The sequence below is a fragment of the Strongylocentrotus purpuratus genome, unplaced genomic scaffold (assembly GCF_000002235.5).
Source record: "Strongylocentrotus purpuratus isolate Spur 01 unplaced genomic scaffold, Spur_5.0 spur5_scaffold_6, whole genome shotgun sequence".
Lineage (NCBI taxonomy): Eukaryota > Metazoa > Echinodermata > Echinoidea > Camarodonta > Strongylocentrotidae > Strongylocentrotus > Strongylocentrotus purpuratus.
In genome coordinates, this window is record NW_022145612.1 from 9,972,424 (window position 1) to 9,994,474 (window position 22,051).

The 22,051-nt window shown below is 36.1% G+C and overlaps 1 long non-coding RNA gene across 1 annotated transcript in view; it reads left to right on the plus strand.

Moving 5' to 3' along the window:
• Positions 1–21,096, plus strand: part of LOC105438715 — a 30,897-nt gene extending 9,801 nt beyond the window's left edge. Inside the window, exons 2-3 of the long non-coding RNA XR_971061.2 lie at positions 12,459–12,590; positions 19,871–21,096. This is a non-coding gene — a long non-coding RNA (uncharacterized LOC105438715). The remainder of the gene's footprint in view (positions 1–12,458; positions 12,591–19,870) is intronic.
• Positions 21,097–22,051: the final 955 nt, after the last annotated feature.

Here is a 22,051-nt window from a genome sequence, read left to right on the forward strand (position 1 = left end):
CACGTAATAAATTATGCTTTTTAATTTGTTGATTGGTTTGTTGGTTTTTACCTGGCTGATAAAAAGGCAATTGAATGCATATTCTAATAAGTGAAAAACGAAGGGACAGGCGGCCTTAAGGCCCCTCGGAGGAACTTGGTGCTGAGGAAAAATGCCTTACAAGAGAGGACGAGCGTATCGACGGTTACCTGACCACAGCTCTACCACCCCCTGCTCCGGCCCTGGCTCTACCACCGACCCATCACGCCTCCGCATTCATTTTAACCTTCTACTGTTTTCAGCTCTGTTTAGCCTAACAAGGCGGCAGAAGATCTGTAAACGCAGACTTAATCGATTTGATTTGTGGCAGTTTACCAGAATTTCTTGAAAAATACGATTGGTCACATGCCATGTTCGATTTTCTGCCGAAGGTACAATCATTCGACTATTAACAAGAGTCTGGCGTTTGTTATTTACCCAAGTGTTTCTTCCGAATGTTGATGTCATTCACTTTTCCTGTAATGATTACCTAGTAGTACAGGGAAACAATAAGCCTAACAATGGAAAGTGATTAATGAAATAAACAACATGTTAAAACAAACATAATTAATGTTGTTTAGAGAGTGTAAACACCATTGTCCATCAGGAGTATTATGGGTGTACGATGCCGAAGGGGGGGGGGGTGCTACTGGAGATTCAGCCTCTTAATTGAAAATGTTGAAACTACAGTCAACTTATGTTACGCCAAATTGGTTTTGTATTTTGTAGAAATTATAGAAATATCTCATGTAATAATTATTTATTGAAGAGATTGGACTTACAGGAGATGTAACACGAACCCCCTTTGCTAAGTATGTTTCAACGCTCACGAGATCAGTTTAATGATAGAAAATCCATCTCCCTCAAGATAAATATAATTTCAAGGTTCGGTGACGTCCTGTAGGATGTGTTTGAGTCCCTATAGGCCTATCAGTTTGTGAAGTCGGTTTAATGTTCAAAAGGTAATGCAATAAACCACATAATTTGAATCCCTCATTCGAACACATTATACTTAATTTTGTTTTTCATGTTTCCAAGTACATTTTATCCACTGATGCAACCTTTTTTGTAGCAAAGGGAAGACTCAATATCCACGTTAGAAGTAAACCCTACCACTTCCGACCTATAAATTGGTTACTATTTTCGAGAATGTTGTCTATATTTTGTTGAAGAACGTAAATGCATCTTCAAGAAGTGACCTTTCGAAGGAGGACAACATCATATTAGACTGCACTTTGGTCATGCCGACCATGTAGCGTGACTAAGGTTTAGTAAGACATCGACCCGGAGATACTCATAATGTCGGTAACCATCTACTGATGATTAAGAGCCAATAGAGTTTGAAAGATTTCTTGCCAAGTATGACCCGCCATCTTGGAACCCCTTTTGCCCTCTAGACGGTCAAAGCAATATTCACGTGATCGCGTCAACTTCCACAAACGCATCACGGATCATCGTTTGTAAAGTATAAACACTTGTAAACTAAGAAAGGGATATCTCTAAGCTACGATGGTTGCCGACAGGCAGATCACGTAACGAAAGCTATAGTGGGTGTAAATCAAGAATATATCATTTTCATATCAGCAAGATTTTGACATCACAGCGATCCGAGTCTTATACTAATGTATTATCTCCTATCTTTTGAAAAGAAACAAAAAAAGGTTTCGTGGTGGTATAGTAGTTCAATTGCTTGACCTTCAATCAAGAAGTTGAGGGTTCGAACCCAAGCCCGGCGTTATCATTTGCCACTTCCCACCTAGGTGTAAATGAAAACCTGATTATGTTTGAGCCATACATATTTGGCGGCTCGTCTATTAAACCGGGTTAATGATACTGGAGCGCCAGGAAATGACCGCCAGGACATGAGCGCTATTTTCAAGCGAGATCAGACTCACAAAGTTCACAAGAAATTAAATGTGATAAATTTAAGATAAACTGTGTCTCAAGGATGCTAAAAATATGCTCCTTTGCGTAGCGCTCCCGAAATTGGATTTTGATAACATTTTAGAGGAGGGTCGACAGAAGAAAAAGTGAGAGGAACCCTCAGGCGGCCGTCATCGATTGCAAATCTAGAGCGGTCCGCGTGCAAGAATCCATGAAACGAAAAGTCGATAATAAACAATGCATCGAAAAATGGATGCATTTGCCGCGTCTTATTAGCCAATTATATGCACTGTTATTGCTGCGTTACAAATTTTCGCTGCATGAGAGCTATGCCCATTTTTTTGACTCATTCATCCTTAATTTCGTTTTCAAGCTAACCGTATTTTCGGTTGCCTTTCTACTTAAAATTATCAAAACCCATCTTTTTCTACACTCACAAAATAACAAGTTGTGTAATCTGGTGTATTTTCAATTTGTTTCGTTTGTATTCTTCCTATTGAATACAAATTTGATGTTTATCTTTGTTCTGATATGTGTAGCGCATATCACGTTATGATGTAAAGTCCCAATTCGCTTCCAAAGAGCCTTTGAAAATGTTTACTCCTGGTTTAGCTCCGGCAGCCATTACCAAGGCAAGGTGTACTTATCTGGTGCACATCTACTACGCTTGTGTTGAATGTGGCAATACATATACATCAATGTCCATAAAAGAACGTTGGTGAAATGACGAGGATTGTGATCCCGTCACAATGCATTGATTCCCCCCCCCCACCTAACAACGTTGTCGTTGTTGTTGTTGTTTTAATTTTAATTCATTTTAAGTCATTCGGTTGTGAATATTAAAGCCACTTCTATGTTTGTTAACCTTAGTGGACGGCCTTTTAAGAAGACTTTTGCAACCCTATTCATTGCAGTTTCAACATATTTCATTAAGCTCCCCAGTGACTATTATTATTAAGGAACTGAGTGATTGAGTGAATAAAAGGATGGGGTTAATGTACTGAAGTCGTTGAACTTGAAGCATCCATGCGAAATGGAGCAGACCTGCTATATTTATATCGTCCCCAAAGGATCAAGAATACATTTTCTCTTAATGTACCACCATAATGTTTCTCGTCACCTACCCAGAACGAATGGGATGTATGGTGTCACAAAAGTTACGAAATGGACACCGATAATCCTACCGTCATTATTATGCTCTCGAGAGATTTTCATGGTATTCATCGGTGGAGGGGGGAGGGTGGGGGTGGGAGGGGGTACGTTGTACACCGGTTGGCACTCGAAAAGGACTCCATTCAACCAAGACTTAGTATCTAGGACCAACATAGTGGATGCAATTTGGAGAAAGCCTTTCAATAACTGAGCGATGAAGAGAATGTAATATCTGATAGATAATAAATATGGCTGTCCGGTGAAACCAGAGTCGAAATCTATCAATGTTTTTCGTTCCCTTATTATTTCCTGTTCCTTCGTGTACATTCTCTATCATGATTGGTCACGTTAGGATAGGAACACAGTACACGTGGCGCTTTCCAAAAGAAACATTGGATCGAATATGATCAATCAACATTATCAAACAATAAATTATTTACACCGGCCAGAAAATCGCTGTGGGAATACGACCGGCAAACGTTATCTTCCATGGTGCGAATCACTTAATCTCACTGAATTAATTGCCTTGCAGTTTCCAAAAAACGAGATTTTTAACAGCTTCATGTTTTCAAAGAGAAGATAAGCCGCTACTGAATCCAATAAAAGGTAGATTTCCGTTTAGAATGGATGTGCCATGATCATTTCCAGGATATTGATACCTGCGAAAAAGCAGTGATGCAACCCCTAGTGAGATCGCTAATATTGATAATAGATAGATTAGCAGATGCAACGGGGAGATACGAGCGTATGGTTTCTTACCCGCTTATACGAAAGTGTTATTGAATTCTACCAGTTCTAATGTGGATTTCGCATAGAGCTCTGAAATTGAATTGCAATTTTATCGCTAATCAAAAGAGCAAATACACAGTATCTTTTTAGAAATGAAAGCACTTTCTAAAAGATTTAATGATTAGTTTTTGCACTTATATTAGATCAAATTATTTCATAATTTAACGGATTAAGAATAGGCCTACAGATGTGGTGCAATATATTTAATTCTAAAATGATGAAAGATCAACATGTTTAGTGAGATAATGCTGTCAGTAGGATCCGTTAACCAGAAGCTTGTTCCTGTTATTAAAGACCGACAGTCATTCTCATCTATTCAGCCCTTAAAAAAATAAAAATTACATATCACCGTAACGACATGGTCAGTCTTATTTCCGTCGGTCTCTTGGGTGTCGGCCTTGTGGGCCGTCACTGTGAAAACAAGACAATCGAGTTACAGTATTCATTACTTTAGCGAGGAGGATTCCGTCTTAGTTGAACTACACGTATGAGCTAGACACATTTTAACAAATTACATCACCACAAAATAAACGCTATCGAAAACTCGGTATCGACAAACACTCAGAGACAGCGAATAAGGTTAAACATAATAGACAGGGGTTTAACCCCTTTCACATAGCCACACACCCACCAATAAATGACATTACCACCAAAGATACCGACACTTGAAGACGACGAACAAGGCCAAACAGAACAGATATGGGTTTACCTCATCCACATACCAACCCATCACACCGGGCTCATCTGTATTATGGTCAAATCAAACACTTATCGGAATGCTTACTGATATACGTGTACTAGAAACACCCCATGTTCCATCCATTCTCCACGGGGGCTGATATGCTCGATTAATGCAGCGAGAAAGGGAAACATTTTTACGACTCGACTAATTTGTCGCTTGACTAATCGAGATGCGCCTTGATAGTACAGTTGTCTAGAGTTGTTGAGGGTTAGAAATGAATGCTAACAGTTGTACAGGAACTATAAAATTTGCAGATACCATCTTCTACAAATTTCCATTATTCATAGCTCGATCTATCCAACACGCAACAACTTCAAAGAGTATCCTCTCTTTCATAAAGGCGCAGTTGGTATATCATTTTCTGCATGATCAATCTTGTCTCTTTGTTTACGTATCTTCCATTATCCTAGCTCACGTTTTTCCTTCTTATATTGCGTCTTTCTTTCACTAAAAGTCATTCCTGATTTTGTCCGCTGTTGTCGCATTGTCTTGTGTCTATCTTTGTGATGCTCTACACCACATCTTTGGTATTATATCCACGATTGTCATGTTTATTCTACGATAATATTAACATGTATAAAGACATCTTTGGCAGTTAGTGTAATGCATTATGGAGCCAGAATAATACATAATGGCTACAGACGACACAGGGGCACATGCATCCCCTCCCCTCCCCTCCCCCTCATCGAAAGACGAAGAACAAACAGAAAAAAGAATGAAAGGTATAAGAAGAAAGAGAAAGAAAGAGAGAAGTGGTAAATGACAAGGAAAAACACAAGATAATGGGACCCCTTCCTACACCCCAACCCTTAATCACAACTTTAATGAATAAGCATAATCATTTGCCGAGTGAGACCGTGCCCCACCTTTGGAGTGACCCACCCTACATTAATGTAACCACGTATTTCAAATCCAATGTTAAACTTGAAGTAAGACATTTTAAAACCTTTCAAAATTTCGTTTTCTAAAGACACCACTGGTTCAACTCCTTCTTTTAAAAGTATTCTCACACACCCGCACGAAATATTGACATTTTGACAAATTCTCAGTCTGGCCAGTCAATTTACATTCACAGCCACCTGGACGTGTTCGTCTTACAAATTTTCTTTAAAAAGGGTAAGCTTTTTTTATATTCGGAATGCATTTAGAAACAACCTTGTAGATAAAATTCTTTTAACTCGTTTTGTTTCTATACAGGTAGTGTAAAACACACCCACGCAAACAACGCACACTGATCGGGGGTAGATATGAATATATACTAGGTAAACATATCATGTTGCATTTGATTGAAATGTGATTCAGATCAAATTTCCATATCAGCATACCTTAAATGTCGCTAAAGGTTGGAGAAGTGAGTTGTGTTCAATTTGACCCAGCCGGAACACATAACAAGAAGGACACTGTTTAAATTTCAGTAAGGACAATCAAAGACATCCTTTTCCACATACAGGTGTAAAAGATTTTTCCCTCTGGGGGCGGGCTTTCTTAACGTGTTTCGTTTAATTAATCTAAAATCAAGAAACTTTTTGGGAGGGGGTTCAAACAACCTTTAGAACAGCTACTCAGTGCTTTTCCGACATTCTACTTTTCCGTTCGCTTTCCCTGGGACTTTCAACGATAAACTTCAGACAAGACACGAAAACATTTTAGTATGCCTTTTGAAACGAACTAAATCGTATTTAAATGTAATATTTTCACATTCATTATCTTAACAATTTTTTTATTGTTTTTGTTTTAACCATTAAAGAAGTTAAAGAAGAACTACATGTACAATAAAGAGTCATTAAACTTAATCAAGCATTTAAACAAATAAAACCTTCGTCGCTATTTTTCATTTTATCTGATTATATACGATACATTGATAGTGCGATTACGAAAAGAGAATTATGACTAGAGGCGGGCGGGAAAAGAATCTTTAAAGATTCTGCGCCAAACTTGTTTCTGCGAGAATCATTTGATAAGGGCTTGTAGTATTTTGTAAAGCTACAAGTGTCGCTAAAATAGCAGGTCAAAGAAAGGACAATTGTTTTCAATAGTTTATCTGTAACACTTTCAAAGCCGGGAAAGGGGAGTTTGTCCAGTTCCCTAACCTAAACACGTAGCATATTTCCTCAAGTAGGTAGTTGAATTTTAGCGGCGGCAGGCAAGAGGATAAGGATAAAAGGTCGAATGGAAAAGAAAACCGCTAAATTCGTCAATTCATCCCATTCACTTATCTTTTTTTTTTTTTTTTTTTTTTTTTTTTTTACTATCTATTTTTTTTTGTTTTGTTTTTTTTTTTTTCAGTTTTAAAGCTTGCTACCCAAATGTGTGATGGCAGAATGGAGACTCAACTGAGGTTTTGGAAGGTTATTAAATAAAGAGACTATAGTATATTTCAATTTCATATATTTTTCCGATGTATTTGTTTCGCTCTCATGTAAATAAAGACCCAGGCATAATACTTAAGAACAGAACCAAACAAAAATGATATATAATTATCACATATCTGGGCAGATATTCGATAGAGGTAGTGCCCATTTACTGATTATTTATTCATTTATGTAATTATTTATTCATTTTATTTATTCAATTTTGTTTTAATGTCTCGATTTAGTAACTCCGCCAGGTGGTCTTATATCCTTGTAGTCGGAAGAATGACAAAAAAGAAGATTGATCCTAACTGAAACATTCTTAAAAAAGGCTACTCCAGAGAGCGTAATGTCATAGACCCGACTCCAGATCAAACTTGATACATCTCTAATATTTTAGAAGGGCACCCAGATAATAGGAGTAAGCCTATTTGCACTTAATGAGTGATATGACACGATCTTCACCACCATTACAACAGAGCCCCCAATATTTTGAGGAGCCAATAACCGAGCTGCCAGTCAAATAGGTTAAACAGGTGGGAAAAGGTGTGGATGCAAATATATAGCGCTGTCTAACGGTCAACTTTTACCTTGCCGTGTCATACGTGATGTATGCACTTTCTTATCAAGTAAACACTAATACCGGAATGAACATGAATATTTTATGGTTCAGGATATATATTCCCGTTTTGATATGATGGATATTAACTTGACGTGGTTATAAGACCAATAGTGTGCTATTAATAGGACTAGCATGTTCTGTCATTCAATTCCAGGACAGCAATACTTTTTGACTTGCATATCTCTTTGAATTTTATACTGTTGAGTTCCTCATATATCCTTGACAAATTAGTCCCTTGAAATGAATTATTACGCAGGGATAAAAAATGATCTTTGGATTCTTTCCACTTCTGATTATATGCACTTAAGTAGCGGATATCCTGCTTATTTTTGAGGATACAGATAGGTAACTGTGATTGGCAGTAAATCAGATTTTGGAAATCCTGATTTTTTAATGAAACGAGATCTTCACTTTAATAGCCGATTCATTTGCAAATATTGAGGTTGAAAATGTAAACAAATTGCAATACTTATCTTTCTCAAAGCCATTATCATGTATTTGTTTGATATACCAAATGCTAAATATGATGCATTGCCCAGCCCATGCATGGAATTTCCGTTTGCTGTTATTACCCCACTCCCCCCACCTTTTGCGTACGCAGACACGCAACCTAACGCACACCAATCAATAAACACCCATTTAAACTCTTTGCGACAGCTCGGCTCCAATACACAAAAATGACCACGTGATATGTCCAATCTCTTGGATTTGAACTGTCCCATCTTTTTTCCCATGCTACCTCTTGAGCTTAAAATAACCAGGGATCAATAACTAGTTCATGTTGTGTATCGACATGTATTTTCTTTAATTGAGATTATCTAGGGAGATGCATCATCCCCAATCATGCGAGAGAGTTAGGGCCGGTACATGCGGGAAGACCAATAATCTAATCAACTCTTACTCGAGTAATTGTCCTTCGCGCCCCCTACACGTGCTTCAAATTTATTTCAACTTGGGCAAATGGCAGGTAAACATTCCATGTGCATGCCGTCTGCACCTGTATACACATGAATCCTTGGAAATACATGTCTTCCCGTTGGTAATATTTTCAATTTGCCTCCCTTCAATTTTGAAAGAGGTGCTGGATATAAAATCCGAGGTATCGAGGAAAATGTACAAAGCATGATACCCATTACACGAAGAGCTTACATAAATGGCTTTCATGCAGCAAGCAATTACTGATTTTGACCTTCGCGTCTTCTCTCCACTATGAAATACGACTTAAAAACACAATTAGATAAAAAAAATTAGCATTGTATGGCATTTGTTTTACTAATTTGGAACATTATTTCATCGTGGCTAATTTTAATGATCTCACGAAAGCAATTAGCCACTTTATTTTGACATTCCTAATTATAGCATCAGAATGGTGTTTGCCAAAAAAAGTTAAGATTTTTCTTGTCAAGGCATCTCTATTTGAATTTAGTAATATTATGTCACAGCATTGGATATCTTTCTCTTATTATTTCAAAACGCATCATATTTTTACAATTAGTTTAGGTTTGATTTATTCTGAGGTTATGTGAAACAAGAGACTTAGCATTGATGTATGGTTTCCGACAAGCTATTACAAAGTGCACTTAACTTGATCCCATGTTTTATGGGATAGACAAAATAATGAAGAATAATAGAACAATAACCTTCTCTCTCTCTGTGTAACAACCTTCTATTTGATTTATGCATTATTCATCAAAATTGGGCTTTCAAATCGTTGAAGAGGTGCCAATTTTACTGCATGTGTTTCTTTGCTTTTAAGAAACCATTTCAATTTAATACAGTTTTCGTAAGCTTATAAATCTTGAATAAAGTAAAGAAGAATTACAAATACAAGATATCATTAAAAACCGGAATACAATAATGGAAAACTACATGACAGGTCTTGTTTCGTTTAGATTTCGTTATGTTTTTTTAAAGCTGTTTTGGCTTTCTTTGTTGTCGTTTGTGCATGTACATGTATTTATTTCTGTTATAGTAAACTATTGGGGGCAAAATCTCTGCATATGTGTTTTCTCGAGAGTAAATAAAGGTTACTATAACTTTTGAATGAAACGGAACTCCTAGAGCGGCCCACTTTTTCATATATGCAAGACGACGTCACTGAAAACCACGAAGGAATCCCAGTTGGAGGATAATCGAATTATACTAGCGGAAAACATCATATTTCCCGAATTTTCACAAGACACTTAAACGCAAGTACCATTTGAACAGCGAGCACTTGGAAGAAGCGTGGTATTGATTTGAATTTTCACGCCACTATACTCTGTATATTTCTAGAGTTTAAAAAAGATATGGAAGACCATTTGTAGGCGGTGCTTTAGATCCGTTCTGTCCATTGTGTTTGTCACGATTTTTTAAATAACAAATTTGTGTTGAAAATGTATCATGCTTTTCTCTGGAGAAGTGTGTGTCTAGTCTTGGAAAAGGACACTGGCGTGTGTGTGTGTGTGTGTGTGTGTGGGGGGGGGGGGGGGGCTCCGGTCTCACCTGATGAATAAAATGCGATTTAAGAGACATAATGCAGGGGTGCAGGAAGAGGTCTTCGGATGGATAGATATGAGTAAAATGCGCACTGCATAAGTGAATCTTAAATTTTTAGTATTGCTACTATTTTTAGTCTTCATCAATTTTCGGTTCTCTGTTTTTCTATGTGTATCGTATTTTATCCGGGTAAAATCGCCGTATTCCTTCGTAGCTACGCCATTGTATACGTCTAGAAGAGCAAGTATCTAGTCAATCTTTGATTTGTTTCAATAAAAAAAATCGAATGATTAACACAAACCAAGAAATGGGCAGAGTAAGTCACGTAATATCTTTCTTCCTACAAAGCCTTTGCAATAGATCCCACAAAACGTTTACCTTCCACAAATATACGATAGATAGCAACAAGATTTTTTAGCGCTTCAAATATAATTTTTAACTTCACTCTGTGCAATATTTCTAATCAACGATATTTGTCCATTAGGTGAATATATATGATTCAATTATCGGACATAGGCCTACCGTTGGCATCGCCACAATGCAGGTTTTACCGATCGGATTCCTGAGTGAAGTGAGAACGGATCCCAAAATGAGTGGTTCTTCCTTTAATGCCCTCCAGAGAATGCTTGCAAATCGAAGGGCTTAAGGGCATGCTTTTCAAAAACATGAAGCGGGCCGGTCGGCTACATTATGTAGGCGTTTTACGGTTATTGTTCATCTCCAACGCCTCATCTGTCTTTCTTTGTTGCCTGGGAGAAGTTGCCATCTATCACAGAACGTCATAATTCATGTATGGCAGTATTACGATTCGCCTGAGGTCAGACTTTTGTGACAATAGAGAAGTGTGGAAACACTCGTAGTAGTCCAGAGCGCAGATTCATCACGTCAGGCCAGCCATCGATATTTATGGAGGATCGTGTTCCGGGAATAGAAAAAGTGTAGAGGATGTGTGAACCTAGTGAAAGCGAACTATAGATATTGATTTCAGCTAACCAATAAAAGGAAACGTATCAGACACGATGCTATCTATTGCTTTATCCATTCCGAGCTAACTTACATGTTTGCCCGCGGATAGATTATCAGATTTGATTATTTACGACCGATTTATTTATAATCTCCATTTTTTCTTGGTTATTTTGTTGATTTAATCAGCATTTATATTATACTACATTATGATTCCTGTTCAAATCCTTCATAACCATTCAGAGCCAAAAATATATTTTGCCTCCCGGCGTTGTCTCTCTCTCTCTCTCTCTCTCTCTCTATCTCTCCTTCTTTTTCTCTGGCGCTCTGACTCTTTCCTATCGCCTGTATTCCCTATTCTGCTGTCTCCACTTCCCTTTATATATTTCTTCTTGAGGATATACTTACGGGATAATATTATATAAGATTGATGTGCTATTCATTTTGTAAGAATCAAAGTGCAAATATCTACCTTCCATGGATAATGCGAGGTACATTTTACTCGAACACACTAGTATCTGTTGAAATTATAATAAAATTCCTGCATTATCATGAATTTGTTTCACACTGCTTTAAATCATGTGTGTAAAGAATAATTATCAGTGATTATCATATGTTTGCAGCGTGTCACATAGCCCAAGACGAGCTACTTACAGTTTTCTCTTTTCAATCCAATATAAATCATAGTTTTTTGTTGCCGGTTACTGCATGAACAATACGATTTTATATAGTAATTCCATGAGAATTTGTATGAAATCATTTGTTTAAAAAAAAAATCTGTGTTGATGCTGTCTCTCATAACCTATGAAAATATAATTCATATTTGTTTCCCTATTCTACTTTGTCAGTAAGAAAATGATTGATTTGATTTTTAAAATGCATCCTCAAAGGCATACATAAGTACTAATCTAATCTAATTAATGCATTACTGTACTCTCCATTGAGGCAAGGATCACACAATTACTGTTATAAACGTACCTTTATAGCGCTATGCGTATCATAAGTTTGGATACAAAGGTTTTTCAAAATTCAAGGTTCATAACTTTATATTTTATGTCAAATTAGATAATGCTTACAGAAATATAATAAAACATTACATTTGTATCATATTCTCGGAGTATAAAATTATTATTAAAAAATTATTGTTATAAGGTATTTGACATTCGGATAAAGTTTTGTGGTTGCCATAAATCGTGTTTTTCATTTATGATGCGCGCAGGGGTGGGGAGTGGGAGCAGCAATGATATAATAATGTTATTACAAGAGGCTTTAAAAATGATGTTGCATATTAATAATGATCTGTAATTAAAAAAAAAAAATCCAAATCCAAATCCAAAGAACAAAGGTTCAGTAATCCGTAATGATTTTTTGTTATCATCTTCATGAACTATTGAAAATATGTGCATGGCAGCTTTCTTTCTTTGGTTTAATCTTTCTTATTTTCTTTTCATTTTGACAGGAACGCAGCTAGACTACTCTTACATAAAAACACAGAACGTTCGACGCCATTTCCAAGTGAAGAGGATGAAGTCAGGAGAAAGCTTTCGGAAATCCTAGATAAATTGAAATGGAATTTAAATCTTTGAAACTGGTAAGTTGACAATGTACGAAACGTAGCTTAGATAAAGAAAAATCTATTCTACATAACAGATACTATCGAGGATTATTTTGATATTTCATTAAAGTAATCCGCTTTACTTTTTATACTTAGTGGGGTTTAGGATAATTTGTACATGTTTTTTATTAACATGTCTTGTGAATCTTTACAGCTTTATGACCAATGTAATACGTTCATACAAAGCTTCTTATTTACTAAGACAAAGCAAAAGTCTTTTAGTTACAAATCTTCAACATAAATCTTAATAAGTGCATATGTAGTCTCAGCCGTATTCTGAAGTTTCATGAAATGATGTCACATTTAAATACCTTTGGCTTTTAAAACTGATAGAATGAAATTTCTTTTGATCACTTCATAGCCTCAATTATTTTATTACAATTTTCTCACATTTTCTAACGCGGGAATATTCTCAATGTTTGCTAAGTAAATAGACAAAGCTATTCAATTCGAAATTAAACAACGGTGCAAACGTGCTTATGCAGTAGTTTTGCATTTTTTTCGCAGAAAGTAGAATTCATTTGAAAATTAAATTATTTATCGACATTAAATACCTCATGCTCAGTCCTATCCTAGACAAAGACATCAAGTGCGGAGAGAGGGCTATATTTAGACGGTAAAATAGTTATGTCTTTACGATTCCACGATTACAATTTTCACATTCCTCTCATAATTATTTTGTTAGAGCACAATCATCCATTATCAGTGCCGAAGCACCTGGTATTAAAAGTAGATATATTGAAGAATTTACGCTGGAAATCTAAATTTAAAAAAAAAAGTAATCTTAAGTAAATGATTGATGGAAAGAAATGGACGCATACAAAAATACACCAAACGCCAAATTTGAATTTATTGGTAAAATATTAACATCAGATGTGTTTATAAAGTGTGTTTTGTGAATCTCGATATTTTAACGGAAAGCGTCTGTAATACGTGTAGTTTGTGGACAAAGTTGTTTTTAATGTAGAATGCCCAATCACTCTCTTCTCGTTCGACTTAATATTGCTATTCATAACAAATGATGTGATAAACGTAGCCAAACAAAGTTTGAAACACTTTATAGGGCTTCTGATAAATGTTGCGCAGGTGTTGCAAGGTGTAGGAATAATGCCTTCATGTAATGACCTTCACGCAGGTGAAATTTAAAAAGTTCTACTCTGTCTCTGTTTAATAAAAACCCATTAAAATTCATTATACAGCAAACACGAAGAAGAATGTGTGGGCGATAATCCATTAACCTCTTAATATAAAGCCAATTTATATTTTGCTTGTTATGATTAAATTAAATCTAATGGATGATGTGTGATTATCTTTCAGTATAAAAAATGAAGTTTATACTTATACCATAGATTACGTTCGATTCTGAATAGTGTTTTAGGATATGTCGGCGAGTTAATGACACTTAGAGAGAGTGAGATGATAAAATGACTAGGGCTAGGGACGATGGACGTTCAGTTTCGGTATTTTCATTATGTATGATCCTTATTCATACATTCGAATATAAAGCGGTGTTTGTGCGTATATTTGTGTAGCAGTTGCTGGTGTGGTGTGGATTGATGTGTGTGTGTGAGTGTAGCAGGGCTGATGTTTATATGTTGTTTAGGGGAAGGCGTGGTGGTATAAAGTCTAAATATCAAAGCTTTTAAGATTCAATAAAAGATTAATAATTATATATACTTTTATTAAACAATAAAGAACTCTTTTCAAGGGCACAATGTACGATTATATAAACACAATTTTTTTTAATGTGTTCGGAGTATTACCAAATATCGATTTACCTTCCAGACACCAGACCTTACAGGTAAATGTTATAAGGTACATTATAATGTGACAATTTAATTTTCTGATCTGTTCTGTCCATCATCTTAACATTTAATTGGAACCATTGAATAGAAGGTAAAATGCCTTACACCTAGCTCCTCCGTAGTGCAAGCTCACATATTTATCACATTTAATATCATACACCATGATACATACCTAAATGTGATACACTCAACAACAACACAAAGAATTACTACGGCAACTCTGGCATACAGGATATGAAAGACCTTTGATGGCGGCAATGTATCGTTTGCCCCAATTATATACAATAGTAGAATCAGCTCGCAGGATGCATGGTGTGAATGTTATAGTACGTCAGTGGCGCCAAAATTAGACCATTATGGATAGCCTGGAACATATTTGAGCACCATCACAATATTTTGATGACAATGTCCCTAGTTTTTTTATACATAAATTATGAGAGTGGTGTCAAATAATTAATCATCTCCCCAATTTACTGCTTTTCATGTTAAGAGCCCCTAGGCGTTTTCAAAATATTGTGCTAACAATATTTCCTATATAATATGGCGTATCATAAACAAGAATGAACGCACGCGTGTATACGTGGGTAGAAAACAAAAATCAATCATCGACCTCACTAATGACGCTTCGCTGGCACTATGCCCTGGTATGAAATGCATATTATAATGATCTTTCAATTCAACCTGTCATCGCTCACTTAAAAAGTACCATCTTCAGCCTGCCCCCCCCCCCCCTCCCTTCATCAAGATTAGTATAATATGTCACCTGTGGTATTTTGACGAAGCATTTGCACAAGCTTTCAGGTGTGCGAAGTACAAAAAGAATCTCGTCTAGAAACCCTACAGACTCTCTCATTTACAAGCAGGATGGGGAGGGGGGGGGGGTAGGGGGCAAATACTTCCCCTGTGATTTTCCAAACATGCCACAAATCAAGCAATGTTTTTTCGAACATTTCCCTTTGAGATTACTGCAGCGCCGCCTCTGTTCGTAAGGTTTAATTTGTTTTAGGTATACTTCTCCCTTATCCTTTCATCTGGAGTATTACATTCTAAATTTTATTGGAAGATTGACTCCAAGACTGACGTGTCTACACAAATAGTACAACATAAAGAGGTGAATGAAATCGGTTTAACATAATAAGGAACATCAAAACGTCGATTTTTAACTGGTAGTACTGTAATTATTTTTTTATAAAATTGAACCAATGTATAACAACTACAACAACTATATTGAAATGGAATGAAACTAGAAAACATTTATTCTTAAAAGGTGGAATTGCTTTTATTTTTTCTCTTTCTCTTTAATATAAAAAGCAGCATTATAAGTAATTACAGTTTAATAGGTAATGCAAATACACTGGAAATCAGTGAAATCCCGACTGTCGGCTGAATGGTAATTGCTTCACCAGCAACATTTAAGAATCCTTATTTTAATGTTTCAGTATTTTATATGAACTGTCTCGGATTTCAAAAGTGACAGGTAAATAGGCTCAATATATTTTCCATCAAGTCATAAATATGAAAAGAATAGATCACAGAACATGACAAACTATACTCTCATAATTAACCTTTACAAGTCTTGTTTTTTTACAAATCCCTCCGAGTCCATCTCCATGATTGAGGTGCACAGTCGAATTCTAATGACGCCGTCGATAGTAAATATGAAAGGACACCATATTCATAACTAATCATGCTTGCTACACCTCGGGGACTTTCTCAATTTCAAGAACGATTAGGGCTCTTTCAATCCAGCTACGTCTCGATTCTCAGCGATCTATTTGCCAATTTACCCCCAAAGTCCATACTCCGTCAGGCATCTCCTACACCATTCCAATCGATGCGATTTATTCGCCATAAGCTAATCAAAACAAATACACCTCGAGGGTAGTTCAGAGAAGAAGAAAGATCTTGCTGTCATAAGGCTGTTGGAAGCTTACTCGGTATACATTTTTAATTTCATCTTTCTCCGTTCTTTATATCTTTGCTCGTTTTGATTTGCTCGTTTTGATTTATCAAGATGTTCAAATTTGCTTACATTTCTGTGTAGGTATGATTACAGCACTAGTAAATTAATGTTTTACGGACTAAGTACTTCATTTAAACATTAAAAATTAATCGATCAGCTGGATAAAAGACATAGGTTTTCAGCTAATAATTGAACTATGAGGTTTATAGAAGTAATCATTCTTTAACAAAAAAAAAATCATTGAAAGGCACGTTTTATTCCAAGCGCCTTCAATATCATAGCGCTGCTGCACTCATTTGAAAATGCCTCCATGGCAATTTAATGTTTGTTACGAATCAAATGTTAGAATCTAAGAAAGACTTATTGCAATTGTGACGGAGACAAATATAGGCCTTTTCAATGTACAAACAATAAAAAATGTAATAACACCAAAGAATAGAGAAAACGCGACAGTTCTTTATGAAGAAAATTGATAAACTTCAGACGTCACACATTTGGAAGTCACTTTGTTTTGAAATTATCCACATAAATTTTAACCTAAATGTTTACAAAGATATGTTTAGGTTTGCACTTTTGGGGAAAGCAATATCAAATCTTTTTAGGGAAGGGTATATTAAATTGATAGATGTAGATTTTTGAATTCTTTACTGGATTGAAAAATTATCACCTTAAGGAATCATTTTCTAAGATTGGAGTTAAAGATTATTTCATCACGCTGCCATCTACCCCAAGGCAATTAGAATCATGAAATGAATCAGAAAAACTTAGTTACAAACCATGATTGATTTCTTTATGAATTAACCTTTGGAGAAAAAGTACATTTGCAAAACTATACACCTTGAGGATTTGATTGTTTCCGATTACGTCGTACTCTGAACTAATCCGCTTTCCCCTGATGCTATCTGTGAAATAGCAAACGAGTGTGATTCGGTATGCGTGTCGTCTAGGTCTTGGAGTTCATGTGTTGTTGTACGGCCGACACCTCGGTGTTGATTTCCACAATCGAAGCGAGCTCGATGATTCCCCGCCCCCGGAGAAAAAGGATATACACTCCCAGAGATATCGTGAGATGATTGTGCGAAAAGATGGGTAAACAATACTCCTGGGTTCCAGAGTTTGGATCAAACAGATAGGAGGGGTTGTATAATGCTGTTTAAACACGGGATGACCCGTTGACCGTGTGTATCATATTTTATTGCCTTTCTACTCAAGATTCAAAAGAATATTGTCATGTAACACGTATCAAATGAACAACCAAGCTAAACCATCAACTAATTTCCCCGGAAAGAGTCCTTAACACGACCCCAACCCCGCACATGAGTATTATGGCTTCTGTAATCATGTAAATACTTATTTGTACACGTCCATACGGTTTTAAATAGATACACATTTATGTATACAATGTAAAATCGTCTTCAATAAAGCAAATACTTTTCAACAAAGACTAGAATTTAGATATGTTCATTTACATTTACATAAAACAACTAAAGAATACGACTATTTCGACAAGTTACTTTATTTTCGCAAGGACATGTAACTATAAATTTGTCCTCTCCTTTGTCGGCGCAAAGTTATTTTAGGGGAGAACGTATAAGAAAAGGTGAGATGCTATTCTTTTTTCAAATTCATATGCATGACCTGTTAATCAAAGGGTGTTTATTTGATTTTACTGAAAGTGTTCTCAACGCCTTGTCGCTTACAAATTGCAACGGTGTTATAGGCTTCTTGAATGGTTCAGAAATTGAGAGTGATTGAGCGTAACTGCATGAACGCGCGCTGCCTGCATAATGCCTTTCAAAAGCCTTCCTGAATGACAGATACGAATTATACATGAGTAGCAATTCCCTGATTGTTACTCAGTCCACTCTCTTCGGTACAATGAACATGTTTACGTAAAACAACAAAAACAAACAAACAAACATTAATCGTGTTATACAAATTAGACTCAAATACCCTTGACACTGTCACATGCAGAAAGATTGAGAGCAATTTCATACTTCACCTTTATTCGAGGCAAACAGACGAGTCAGTATTGTCTTACCTTAACTGGCCTTAGCTTCAACTTCAAACCACACCGCTTCTGCACGTATGTGATCTAAAAAAAGGGATGCGATTTGATTAATCAGTCATCAAATATCACATATCCTCGAACAAATAGACAGTGTATCACAATGTGCGGAGGAGGAGACAGGCGACACCCCCAAAGGTCCAAACGAGTGGTATTTTGTCAGGGATCTCTGTCAAGTCTCTTAGTTTCCGCCATGCATGCCAATGTTCTATTGACACCCCCTAAGTGTAATGTATCACTCACAGACCTGAGGTCGGGCTGAGGATGTTAGCTTTGGTCGCCTACGTGGCTACCCTCTCCGTTTTTATTTTATTTTTTTTTTTCGTTCCCAGTTGTAATAATCATGAGATTATATGAACTGTTTGGGATGAGAGAGAAGGGAAATAAGAATTTTAAGTGGAACGCTTTTCTTTCATCGAAGTGTTAAATATGTAGAAAGTAATTTCTTTCAATGTTTCACGACTCTCTGTCTTCTGTTTGATGGTTTCAAGAGAGAGAGAGAGAGAGAGAGAGAGAGAGAGAGAGAGAGAGAGAGAGAGTACGAACACAACCACATACTCACAAAAAAATAACACCGCTGATGAGAGCAAGAGATACCATTTATGATAAAAAGAAACGTATTCTTTGTACGACAAATTAAGCCCTGTTTGGTTGTCTAGGAATATTTGATTTTAATTGCACCTATTTCATTAGTTTTAGAAAAACTACTACTACCCTTTTATTACTTGCCCCAATGTTTGGACGTAGTGGATTTCTAAATCCCAATCTTAAGCGTGCTATGTAAGCGTCTCTGAAAAGACAAATAGAGCACTGATGATTTTTTGTCTTCGTGAAAATTAGGGTATTCGATTGCTCCAGTTTTTAATGTTAAATTTCCAATACCGCATATCAATGAGTATAGGAAGTAGACACGAAATTATACCGTCCACACAGGTGCTTCCAAAGTGGGATTTTAGTTGATCTGTTTGATTTATTCCGAGTGATTACCATGTTAAACTGACGATACATATCTATTCATAGTGGCCTTCCGTTCTTCCCTTTTTAAATATTCCACAAATCAGGAACTTAAAAAATCTTATTCATAGCGAGAGGGAGAAAGAGAGAGAAAGAGAGAGAGAGCGCGAGAGAGCGGCAGAGATAGACAGACAGAGGCTGACAGAATTGGACAATGAGAGAGAATGAATGAATACATCCATAAGGGATAGGCTGAAAGAAAGAAAGTTAAAGAGAGAGAAACAGAGAGAGAAATAGAGAGAGAGAGAGAGAGAGGGGGGGGGAGAGAAGGATGGGGCGGAATGAGACACATGGGCAAAGATATGATGTGGTTTGTACGGTATTGTATCGTTGTTTGGGTTTGTATGTTCCACGGGTGGTGCAATAATAACGTTCTTTCTTTTTCACTTTTCTTTCGTCTCTTCAGGGCTACCTTTTCCCGAGGACTAAGTTTATTTCTACTAGACCACCGTAATTCATCTCGCAGAAAGAAAACACACCACACAGTCCCGTCCATGCCGACATAACCAACACAGTGAACATCTATGGCATCACACCTATGAAGTGAATGAAGGAAACACGCATTTTCGTCACACTTCTCTATAGATCTGCCAAGCATTGCAACATGTCCTCTGAGTCGACCCAGTAACTTTCTCCTCTAAATTGGAAATCCTAATCATCCTATAACGAGTCACAATTATTTATCTAAACTACACAGTCGCAGTTTCTTCGTAAACATTGCGAGTCACATCAGACGCCATTTCGTTGACATCTTCTTTTTTAATCGATTCGACCAAATCCGTCATATTGCCTGTTTCAGGCAATAGGGTAAACCAAGTCAGGGAGACCGAGTCGTGTTACGCGTAGATGTCAGATTATGATCAGCGATATAATGGCCTGTCGAACAACCAATCTGACAGCTACAGCTCACTGATGAGACAAAATCGGTGGATAGCATCCCACTCATACAATTGGCGATCATCAAGTCATCCTTCATTTCGGTTTGGGTTTGGTTTCATCATCCGGTTCATGGTTACATTTAGTTGATGTAGTATACAACACCTAAATTTCAACTGAATTGTCACGTTAGAAATTGATCTATTTATTTACATATCAGTTATTAAATGATTACTGTGGGGTATGCGGATAATGTTAGATACCACGAAGGCTTTTTAAAATCTACTTTCCTTATGCATTTGAACTAGTTAATCACAAAATGATCAATCTTCACCTTTTTATCATGCTTCTTCTCATGAAAATTTAACTTTTACCCTTTTTATGAAACACAAGATTGGTCCTTACTAAAATCATCGATATGTTTTATCTAAATGTGAACAAAACAAATATAAAAGTAATCCTTATTTAGTAATCCAGAGAATTGTTAGAAGCCAAATAATGAATTCAAGACTCTTGTATACACATTTGCTTAAATGTAGAGTTAAGAGGAAGAATATTGTTAGTTGAGAGAAAAAGACAGAACTGTATTTTCCCCTAAAAACATTCTTTTGTGTGTCACTTTTATAAAAGAATTGCTAATTTTGCACGTCACGTAATCTACATATCATAAATTAGAGACATAGTTTGGTCATTTAATGTTGATTAATTTGGGCTAAGTATTTGATTTGATTTGATTTGATTTGATTTATTTACTTCTGTTTGATTTTCTTTTTCTTTTGCATTTTTACAAATATGTAACAAACAAATATTGCAAATTTACACATGACAAAAGAATATATGTAGAATAAAGTAAGGCTGGGTGTAACTAATCGAGAACATCAAACAGGAGGGTTGACAAAATAAGCAAAGCTTGATAGTATGACTACCCTCAAAGGATACATAATAATACAAATATGGAGGAACAAAATATTGGTAAAAGGGGGAAAAGACAAAAAAAGAAGAGAAAAGAAAAAGGGGATGCACATCAATATTTACAGACTCATGTGGTATTTTCAACTATAATCATGATATATGGATTGGAATGGGCAAGATCAGAAATTACACTGATAATAGACATCTTTAAATACTTTCGAAAAATCATCGATACTTTTGAAGTAAAATTGTTATTGCGTTTCTTTTTTAAAGGGATTTTGATGTATATTTTCAACTACTGTTTGGAGTTTGAAACAGGCATGTAATCCAACTTTGTGATCAGTTACATTTTTGCAGAAATATTACACTTTTTTGCTCTCCTGAAATATGACAATTGCTTTTAGGGTAAGAGCAAAGGAACCACTTGAATCATCATCATAATTATGTCTATTGAATGAATTAGTTACGTAACGATAACGATGATGCACATACATTTATATTTGTATGACAAAGAAAATGAAATGCATTCATCGCATGCATGTATGGTATGTATTCACATAAACATACACAAAGGGATATATTGCTTAAAGTGATAATCTTTCACGTTTTACATGACAAATGTCTTAATGTACCAGCTCGGTTTTTAAGGCCCATAAAACAAGAGCATATCAGTCCTTTTTATTGTAATGATGAAAGTAAATTAGCTCACAAAATAGCGAATATGACAGGAACTTTTTAATTTTTCTTGAACCTATAACCGTCTTGTAGTGTGATCAAAGTACTGAAAAAGAATGGCATA